Here is a 9,488-nt window from a genome sequence, read left to right as displayed (position 1 = left end):
ATATATATATATATATATATATATATATATATATATATATATATATATATATATATATATATATATATATATTTATTTATAACTATATATATATTTATAACTATATATATATTTATAACTATATATATATTTATAACTATATATATATTTATAACTCTATATTTAAGCTTTTATTGCCGCTGTTTAGTGCAGTGTTTTCAAAATTTTAACTGTATATGGAAATGGATGGAAGGGGAATAAGGGATTTGCATAACTCGGAATAATGAATAACTCGGCAAAGCTGGAGCCGCTAACATGCCGAGTTATAAAGGTTTTACTGTATATATATATATATATATATATATATATATATATATATATATATATATATAGAGAGAGAGAGAGAGAGAGAGAGAGAGAGAGAGAGAGAGAGAGAGAGAGAGAGAGAGAGAGAGAGATCAGTAGGGGCATACTCCAGGGGGTCCGTCGCCTCGTCCACCCTATGACACTAAGTCCGTTGGTTCCCTACTTTTCATCTTGAGTACCTCCTTGCAGCATCGATCTACTTGCTCAAGCCACGAACTTTGTGGGCTCCCCATTGGCCTCCTCATCTCTGAATTGTCTCATTCAGGAACAACCCGATGAACAGGGTAGCCTTCTGGGTAGCGTGCCATATGCCTGTATAGCCGGAGTAGGTGTTAACAAACTATACGGGTAATATATGTCGAATCAGAATTCCCGGAGTAGTCGCTGGTTTGACACTGTCATTCCAGCAGCATATCATGATTCTGCGCAGACACGTTTTACGAAAGACATCAATCCTCCTCTCCAAATTCCTTTTTAGTCTCCATGTCTCACAGCCATCCCGTGAGACAGGAAGCACAAGGGACTTGCAGATCCCAACCCTTTTCTTTCTCCTTCTCCTATCGTCACCGTGGGCCAAGCCAATCCGTCGTAAGACTTTCTAGCGAGACCCACCGTTAATCTGAAATGCGCCACCAATGTATGTGAAATTTTCTAAGATATCAAGGTACTCTTATTTTGTTTTTGGCAAAGGAACAGGGTCCCGTAACCCCTCCTTTTGTTTAGGGGTGGACGAGGTGGTGCAGAAGCAGGACAGGGATTAACCTTTGGAAGGCTTTGCGTATGGGCTCCTGGAACGTCCGGCGCCTCTCGGAGGATCACCGACTGTCCTACCTATCAGATGAGGTCATAAGACTGAGAGTGGAGAAAGTGGGACCCTCTGAGACGACGAGGTCTGGCAGTGGCGATATTAGTAGGGGAAGGGGGAACACAGACGACTTCTCCGCCATGACCATTGGTCCCGTCTTAAGGGGGTAGCCATAGGCTTCTCCAGCCATCTTCACCCATTTGTGGTGGAGCTTACTTCGGTTTATGAGGGCATAATGCGAGTGAACCTGAAGCACACACTGGGCTTCATGTCTCTTGTTGTAGTGTATGCTCCTACCGAGATATGTGTAACTGAAGAGAAGATGTTCTACGCCTAACTCGACTTGGTATTAGAACTGTGTCCACCTCGGGACACGTTCATTTTCTTGGGCAAATTCAATGCTACTACTGACACTGATCGAAACAGAAACAGCTCTTGCCTCCTTAATTTTGAGTATCCAGGAGGTTCAGAATTACGGGTTCGTGGTACAAGAGACCAGAACTGCACCGCTGGATTTGGTACAGCAATGCAGAATGGGTGGCTCAGGAGACTGATCACATCCTCGTAATCACTCGTTGGAGGATTTTTCAGGACTGCATAATTTTCCGGAGTGCTCAGTTCTTTGGAATTGATTATAGGCTTGTTGTTGCAAAACTCAAGCTTCATGTCAGGTCAAGAAGAATCTCGAGATGGAACAATATTGTGTTCCATCTCGAGAGGCTGAAAGACCTGGCAGGTGCTCAGGAGTATGCACTGACGGTCTCAAGTCGGTTCAGTTTGGTCAGCACCCTTGAGGACCTTGCAGAACTGGGGGATACTTTCACGTGAGACTTTTGAAGCTGCCAAAGAGTGCAATGGAGAGCGCCCAAGATCTAGGAATGGATTTGCCTCGGCGGAGACGTTGGAGAATATTGAGGAGAGTTGCGCTGTGTAAGGGCAGCAGATAGGGCGAGAGAGCTACGTTCTCGCTTCCGCTGCCCTTGTTAGCCCCGGAATAAGGTATCTAGTCTCCCAAGGAGTGGAATGCAAACAACACAACACTTGTAAGACAACTAGTGTATTTGAACCACAAACACACACGACAGACAGATGTACATATAACTTCCCCGGCCCGTACGGTCGCTTAGCTATCTTGAATCATCCCCCTCAATCTAATACGTGCACTCACTGGCAGCGACACTGGCGATTAACTTGAGGATGTGGAGGAAGCATTAGCTTAGCTAAGACGTACCTGGGGACTCGGGTTTGTACTCCCAAAAGATGGCATCAGGAGAAGACTGGAGAGAGTCGAAGGGTAGCCCACGCCGTTCAACTTCCCAGGGAACGAGCAGCAGTCAAAAGAGCAAGATGGCACCGGTGTGGAGTCTGGCTGTGTTCTCCCCGTAGACGCGCTGGCTGGGTCAGAGGTAACTTCTCATCGGCTTCAATGAAGCAACCGGCTGAAGCTCTGAAGCACCCTCGAATCCGGTAGAGGGAACGAGCGGTCGGCCGAGGGCAGTCTAACTAGCCGACACTCCCTCACACGCACTCTGCTCGTTCAGGAGACATGAAGAAGTGGTTGCCTTGACACGCTGACAGACCTGCTGGTAATTGGGAGCAATATAGGGCTATGTTGTGTACGACTAGAACTCCCCTGAGGAAAGACAAGGAGAGGTATGTCAGGAATCTCGCCGAGGAAGCCGAGGGCCATATAAATGCGAATGACCTCCGACCTGCTTACCGGAACCTGGAGAACCTCCGCTCCGAGCCTCCCTCTCAGGTGAGCGTTATCCGAACAGCTGATTGCTGCCTCATGTCGGACATGGATGGGTTGGGGGTTAGTTGGGCTGAATACTTTAAGCAGTTGTACACTTCGAACCCTCTGAGTGGGCAGTAGGGTTGCAGGTGTCGGATGCTGATCCATCCATTGACCAAAGTCCACCCTATCTTGACAAGGTCAGAGATGCTGTGGCAAATTTGAGGGGTGAAAAGGCACAACCTGTGACATCAGAGCGTAGATGTTCAAAGCTGGAGGTGAGGCCATGATCCGCGGGTTGCATGTGGTCGCGACTGCCATATTGCAGTCTGGTACCTTTCCTCTTGACTGGGAGAGTGGGTTGCTCGTCGCTATGTGGAAAGAAAAAGGAGACCGTTAGAACTGCAACAACTACCGTGGCATTACATTGCTCAGTGTGGCAGGCAAGATGGTTCCCCACCTATTGCTGATATGGATTCGCAACCAGCTGCTTCAGCTGCAGAGATCTTAGCAGTCTGGGTTCAAGCCTAGTAGGTCGACAACTGACCGTATCCTAGAGCTTCACGTACTTGTGGAGCGCCAACGTGAGTTTCGACAAGAGATGCTTGCAGCCTTTATCGATCTCAAGAAAGCGTTTGATTCAGGCATTGTGAGGCACTCTGAGATATCTTGCAACTGCGAGGAATCACTTCAAATACTACTGATTTCCTGAATGGACTGTATTCTGGGACTAAGAGTGCTGTTAAGTCTAAAGAGGTCTTGTCCATCTTCTTTCCCGTGAACGCTAGAGTGAGGCAGGGTTGAGTCCCTCCCCCATCGCTTTTTAACACTTAAATGGACTGTGTAGTAGACAGAGTTGTTTACCAAAGTCATTGTGGAGTATCTGTCGGATATACCAGTGTCATTTATCTTGTTTCTGCAGATGAAGCAGTAATCTCTGCGGAGTGCTGAAGGTTCTTGTTATGGCTTTCGAGGGACTGTGCACGAGGAGGCGAAGCGCTTGGGACTCCAGGTATCATGGGCCAACACCAAGGTACAAGTGTTTGGAGGCTTGCTAGATAAACAGTACAGTCTGTTCATGCGTATAGCGAGGACATTGTGATATTTGAAAATTAAACCTACATTGGTAACGTAGCTCAGAACAACGGCTGGTCAAGGATCCAGATTTTCAAGTCCCTAATGCACCCATTCTTACTCTATAGCTGTGAGACATGGAAACCAAATAGGGAATTAGAGAGGTGGATTGATGCCTTTGGTAATAGGTAGTAAGGAGTAGTTTGTGATGGTAGCGAGCGGACGTATGAGCGTGAGCTCCCCACGGAAGCTGCTATGTCGACAATGATTGGCAAGGCCAGGGGCCTGATAGATGTGAGTTACGTCTGTGAAGATTTTACAGGCGAAAAGTGAGTTGCATGCTGTATGTCCTAAGTGGTGCCATGTGAAATGTGTTCATCTGACTGGAATCAACCCGGATAATATACATAAAATAAACTGGATTTGTACACCATGCCTTCACAAGGCATCTCTGGCTACCAGCATTGTGGAAAAATTGGATGAATTTAAGCAAAAGTTATCTAAATAAATATTAGTTGTGAAAGAGGAAGTTGAAAACCGGGTATTCAGTGTGAAGGAGCTGAGTGAGGTCATGGAGGTCCTCCGCGTGAGGATGAGGATCTAGAATCTGGGGGGAAGGAGTTGTTCTGATGTTGCAAAACTGAGGAGGAAGGCAAAGAAGAATCTCCTTGTCGTCAAGGCCTCTGATCAAGACAAAAGGAAACTGAAATGAAAAATAAAGCTGCCCAGGCACTACAAAGCATCCAGATTACTGATTCAAGATTCACGAATGGAGGTAACATTGTTATGAACTTTGATGATGAAGATACAAGGAATAAGGCAGCTCAGAAATTGGAAAATGTAGAGCAAGTTTGCACAAAAAGTGTGGGAAATATAAGGCCAAAGATTCTGATCAGCAATGTGCATAAGGAGGAGGCCCAGGATAAGATAACTGAGTTTTTTTCAGCAAATGAAATAGCTCAAAGACATAAAAAAGGAAACAATAATGAAAAAAAGCCCGCCACTCACTGCTCCTATAAAAAGCGTTCAGAGGAGTGGCCGAAAGATAGGTCAATTTCGGGAAGAGAGGTGCCCTGATGCCCTCCTCTTGAAAGAGTTCAAGTCGTAGGCAGGAGGAAATACAGATGAAGGAAGATTGTTCCAGAGTTTACCTGCGTGAGGGATGAAAGAGTGAAGATGCTGGTTAACTCCTGCGTAAGGGATTTGGACAGTAAAGGGATGAGCTTGAGAAGAAAGTGTTGTGCGGCGAGGCCGCGGGAGGGGGAAGGCATGAGTTAGCAAGTTTAGAAGAGCAGTCAGCGTGAAAATATCGATAGAGGATAGAAAGAGAGGCAACATGGCGGTGGAATTTAAGAGGTAGAAGACTATTAGTAAGTGGAGGAGAGTTGATGAGACGTAGAGCCTTAGACTCCACTCTGTCCAAGAGAGCTGTGTGTGTGGAGCCCCCTCACACATGAGATGCATACTCCATACGAGGGCAGACAAGGCCCTTGTATAGGAATAGCAACTGTGCAGGGGAGAAGAACTGGCGGAGACGATACAGAACGCCCTACCTCGAGGAAGCTGATTTAGTGAGAGAAGAAATGTGAAGTTTCCGGTTAAGATTTTAAGTTAAGGATAGACCGAGGACATTAATGTAGAAGGTGACAGCTGAGTGTTGTTAAAGAATAGGGAATAGGTGTTTGGAAGATTGTGTCGAGTTGATAGGCGGAGAAATTGTGTTTTTGAGACATTAAAGGACACAAGGTTCCTTTCACTCCAATCGGAAATGATAACAAGGTCTGAGGTTAAGCGTTCTGCAGCCTCCAGTCTGGAGTCTTGTAATTCCTGTTGAAAGGGTCGTCTGTTGAAAGAAGTTGAATAATGCAGAGTGGAGTCGTCAGCGTATGAGTGGATAGGACAGCTAGTTATGGAAAGAAGATCATTGATGAATAACAGGAAGAGAGTGAGTGATACAACAGAGCCCTGTGGGACACCACTGTTGAAGGGATTAGGGGAAGAACAGTGACCGTCTACCACAGCAGAGATAGAACGGCCGGAAAGGAAACTGAAGATAAAGGAACAGAGAGAGGGATAGAATCCGAAAGAGGGCAGTTTAGAAAGCAAAGACTTGTGCCAGACTCTATCGAAGGCTTTCGATATGTCTAGCGCAACTGAGAAATTTTCCTACACTTGATTCCAGGAGTTGAGGGGAAAATTGAGAAGATTTTTAGTAAGCCTGCAGCAGGCGGCACATTGTACTATATTTTGAGATGTGATCCAACTGTTAGAGAGCTGATTCATAAACATCATGACAAGATAAAACCATACTGGGGAGTGTACATCGTGAAAGATAGATACCATGCAATAGTATATTATCACTGTCAGAGAAATGGCCATCTTGAGGAGTTGGTACTGCCAAGAACAATAGAGAAGCCCAAAAATGTTACAAATGTGCTGGGGAGCATAAATTAAAGGATTGCACCTTGCCTGATTAAAAATGCATAAATTGTGTGAGGTTTAAGAAGCCTGCAATTTATCACTCAGCGAGTCACCAGTGTTGTGTAGTTCTCAGAGGGAAATTGAGAGAATTCGTAACATAACCGATCATAGCTACTAAATAATGTTTGAGACTCGAAGATAAACTGTGGGTTTAATGTTCAGTGAGTTGGAAATAATCGTTGGATATTTAATGATGATACTATAAAGAAAATATCATAAATAAATAAAAAGACACAATGGATATTTGTGGCACTATAAAAGGGAAATATATTTATATTAATACGAACCTTACCATGGGGAAGTGACTATGATGATGCCAAGTTTATCAAAAGTACATCAGAAGGCTATTCGTGAAAGCAATTAAGACTCACTTATTCACTACGACGGTGCGAATAAGTGCATCGAGGATTATTTTTTGAGACTAACATCGAAATTGTTGACGGCCCTGCGGAGTACTGCGCTGGCAGCAGTGCATGGCGTGAAACCGCATCAACGGTAAACGGTAAACGGCAAGTAACTACACAGTATTACTTGATATCGTTGGAATGACTTTGTGTCAAACCGGCGACTACTCCGTGAGACTGAATCGACATATGTTACCCGCATAGTCCGTCAACGCCAACTCCGGCTATACGATCATATGGCAGGCTACCTAGAAGATGACCCTGCTCATTGGGTTCTTTCTGTAAGAGACAATTCTGAGTGAAGGAAACTAAAGGAGCGTTTACAGAGTGGCTTCAGTAGTCGATAGATTCTGACCGGAGGAGGAGCAGGCCTTCATGGAGCCTGGTCCGAGAGACTGCCGGGCTTGGCGTCATAATGTGGGCGAGGCAACGCGACCACCGACGATCGTCCTTATTGACTGATTGCTTTTGGATTGAAAAAAAAAGGAGGTTTGACTACACAATATGATTTGTGAAACTAAATAGCGCACAGTCTTAAAATCACTTCACCAAGTCTATTGATGGTGTATCTTTTTTCTTCTTATATTTCAGCGTGTGCATGAATCGTAATCGCTAAGTAACAGAAGTGCTTTCCCCCCAGGTTGGCGAAGATGTGGGTCCCCGCAGTTTGTGGTCCAGCACTATTTTACTATCATGAAGACTTTTCCGTACGCCTGGTAGAGTGGCTAGAGCTACTGAGGGCCCAAGGTTTTAATCAGGTGTTTCTCTACGTTACTGATGTTCATCCAAACATAACTTTGGTCCTACGTCACTATGTTCGAGAAGGATTTGTCCAAATTACTGACTACACTTACCCACCGCCCTACGTGAACGAGCCCAGTCTGAGACGGTGAGACTAAAAATACTTTTACTTTTGATATAGTGCGTAATCTTAAACCAGTGCCCTAGCTTGACAATGATTTTGGATGCTTGTTTCTTCTTTTATTGCGATTTTTTTGGGGGGGCACATTTCAGTTTAAAAAAAAAATAAGGAAAACTATATTGACTGGCAATTTAATCATATTGATAAAGTAAAGAAAATTATTATCTTCATGATATGAAATAATCGTCACAATCATTATCATGATAAGAATACAAAGGGAGGAGTTGGTGGTTAAGGTGCTGATTGTGTTGGTAATGCTTTAAATATCACAACCACTATAGAAAAATAATGAAAATCTATTTTATCTGCGCGTACACTGGTCCTCTTGCCCTTTTTCATTATCACCAATAAACATACCTATTTTTTTTATATTTTTATATCACACACACACACACACACACATATATATATATATATATATATATATATATATATATATATATATATATATATATATATATATATATATATATATATATATATATATATATATATATATATATACAGTGGTGGGCACCGCTAACCGAAAATTTAGCTTCGCTAATTGGTAATCCATTAAGGAGAAAGTTAGCTTTGCTTGCGCTAAACTGCTAAACTGGTAAATAAATTAGTGTAAGCTAACGCTAACCGCTAACTTTGTTGTGTATGGATTTAGCTTCGGTTTAGTATTTTGCCTTTAAAACCCTTTAAAACAGACCTAATGACCTAAAATTTCAATATTTTTAGCTTAGTCATAGAGATTTCGAGAACGGTATAGCATGTCAAAATCAGATGATGAACAAGCTGCTTGGCATGTACTAGGTGTGTCCTCTTGACATGTGACTTCAAGTTGTAAAGGCTCGCCGTCTATCTGTTAATGATGGTCCTCTTGGGATGGCACATGACGCACCAGAAGTGCAAGACATTGGCGTTCGTTATATCTCTTGATTTAAGAACAAAGTACTTCTGGTGGGGACACGGGTTCTGGAACGTCTGGCCGTCAGCTTGAGTGTCCTCCGCCGCATCCACATCTGCTGCCGGCTCCTTAACAGGTTCAACATCCTCAGGCAGAATATAAACGTCCTCATTCGGGTCACCTTCCATGACGTCGATAACGATAAACAAGGCGACAATAATGAACGTGACGTCTACACGGTGACAACGTCGCAGCTGAACTGAACAAAGAGCCCAGTAAGCAACAACAAGAAGAGAAGAGAGAGAAGTCTCCAGTTTATCCTAAATCCGTATATTTTACCAAAGATTTCCCGCAAATTGATGCATTTTTTTCTTTTTTTCCATAACTGACACTTTTATATTTATTATTTTAAGTTTACTTCTTGTCAGGTGGAAACAATCGAATTCTTTTTATTAAATCCCGAGTTCAAAGAGTTGGAAATGGAAGATGCATTACCCTAAAATACCCAAAAGTTTCCCTAATAATTGTCCAATTACCCAACTTTACGACGTAATTTACCCAAAAGTGGAAGCCCTGGAACTATTCCGCCATGTGGCTGAACTGGTGTTGTGTGTGCCCACAACGGACAAGAACAAACCTGTAAGAATTTTTAGCGGACTTAAGATAGCGGAGGAAGAACTTCATTTAGCGGAAGCTAATTGGTCCGCTAGCTGTTTCCAAATTTAGTGAAAACGCTAAACTAACGAAAAAGTTAGCTTCGCTAACTAGCGGTTAGCGGATTAGCGGAACCGTGCCCACCATTGTGTGTATATATATATAGATATATA

The sequence above is a fragment of the Eriocheir sinensis genome, chromosome 67 (assembly GCF_024679095.1).
Source record: "Eriocheir sinensis breed Jianghai 21 chromosome 67, ASM2467909v1, whole genome shotgun sequence".
NCBI classification, from domain to species: Eukaryota; Metazoa; Arthropoda; class Malacostraca; order Decapoda; family Varunidae; genus Eriocheir; species Eriocheir sinensis.
The sequence above is the reverse complement of the archived record's forward strand: the minus strand, read 5'-3'. Positions refer to the sequence as shown.